This window comes from Oncorhynchus nerka, linkage group LG19, assembly GCF_034236695.1.
Source record: "Oncorhynchus nerka isolate Pitt River linkage group LG19, Oner_Uvic_2.0, whole genome shotgun sequence".
Lineage (NCBI taxonomy): Eukaryota > Metazoa > Chordata > Actinopteri > Salmoniformes > Salmonidae > Oncorhynchus > Oncorhynchus nerka.
Window position 1 is genome coordinate 51,283,891 of NC_088414.1, and position 2,068 is coordinate 51,285,958.

Here is a 2,068-nt window from a genome sequence, read left to right on the forward strand (position 1 = left end):
GCCCAGTGACTGGCCACTCAGAGTAACCATTGAGTCCTAGAGTGGCACCTACTCACTCAGTGACGACCTGACTGGCAACTTAGCAAGCTAGAGTGGCCAACACTGGGACTCAATAAGTTGACCAGAGTGGCCAACACTGGGACAACCACTCAATAAGTTGACTAGAGTGGCCAACACTGGGACTCAATAAGTTGACCAGAGTGGCCATCACTGGGACTCAATAAGTTGACTAGAGTGGCCAACACTGGGACTCAATAAGTTGACCAGAGTGGCCAACACTGGGACTCAATAAGTTGACCAGAGTGGCCATCACTGGGACTCAATAAGTTGACCAGAGTGGCCAACACTGGGACAACCACTCAATAAGTTGACTAGAGTGGCCAACACTGGGACTCAATAAGTTGACCAGAGTGGCCATCACTGGGACTCAATAAGTTGACTAGAGTGGCCAACACTGGGACTCAATAAGTTGACTAGAGTGGCCAACTGACTAGTGGACCAACACTGGGACTCAATAAGTTGACTAGAGTGGCCAACACTGGGACAACCACTCAATAAGTTGACTAGAGTGGCCAACACTGGGACTCAATAAGTTGACTAGAGTGGCCAACACTGGGACTCAATAAGTTGACTAGAGTGGCCAACACTGGGACTCAATAAGTTGACCAGAGTGGCCATCACTGGGACTCAATAAGTTGACTAGAGTGGCCATCACTGGGACTCAATAAGTTGACTAGAGTGGCCAACACTGGGACAACCACTCAATAAGTTGACTAGAGTGGCCAACACTGGGACAACCACTCAATAAGTTGACCAGAGTGGCCATCACTGGGACTCAATAAGTTGACCAGAGTGGCCAACACTGGGACTCAATAAGTTGACTAGAGTGGCCAACACTGGGACTCAATAAGTTGACCAGAGTGGCCAACACTGGGACTCAATAAGTTGACTAGAGTGGCCAACACTGGGACTACCAATACAGTCAACTGGACTAGAGTGGCCAACACTGGGACAACCACTCAATAAGTTGACCAGAGTGGCCAACACTGGGACTCAATAAGTTGACCAGAGTGGCCAACACTGGGCAACTCAATAAGTTGACTAGAGTGGCCAACACTGGGACTCAATAAGTTGACCAGAGTGGCCATACACTGGGCACATCAATAAGTTGACTAGAGTGGCCAACACTGGGACTCAATAAGTTGACCAGAGTGGCCAACACTGGGACTCAATAAGTTGACCAGAGTGGCCAACACTGGGACTCAATAAGTTGACTAGAGTGGCCAACACTGGGACTCAATAAGTTGACCAGAGTGGCCAACACTGGGACAACCACTCAATAAGTTGACTAGAGTGGCCAACACTGGGACAACCACTCAATAAGTTGACCAGAGTGGCCATCACTGGGACTCAATAAGTTGACTAGAGTGGCCAACACTGGGACTCAATAAGTTGACTAGAGTGGCCAACACTGGGACTCAATAAGTTGACTAGAGTGGCCATCACTGGGACTCAATAAGTTGACCAGAGTGGCCAACACTGGGACAACCACTCAATAAGTTGACTAGAGTGGCCAACACTGGGACTCAATAAGTTGACCAGAGTGGCCAACACTGGGACTCAATAAGTTGACCAGAGTGGCCAACACTGGGACTCAATAAGTTGACCAGAGTGGCCAACACTGGGACTCAATAAGTTGACTAGAGTGGCCAACACTGGGACAACCACTCAATAAGTTGACTAGAGTGGCCAACACTGGGACAACCACTCAATAAGTTGACTAGAGTGGCCAACACTGGGACTCAATAAGTTGACCAGAGTGGCCAACACTGGGACTCAATAAGTTGACTAGAGTGGCCAACACTGGGACTCAATAAGTTGACCAGAGTGGCCAACACTGGGACTCAATAAGTTGACTAGAGTGGCCAACACTGGGACTCAATAAGTTGACTAGAGTGGCCAACACTGGGACAACCACTCAATAAGTTGACCAGAGTGGCCAACACTGGGACTCAATAAGTTGACCAGAGTGGCCAACACTGGGACAACCACTCAATAAGTTGACTAG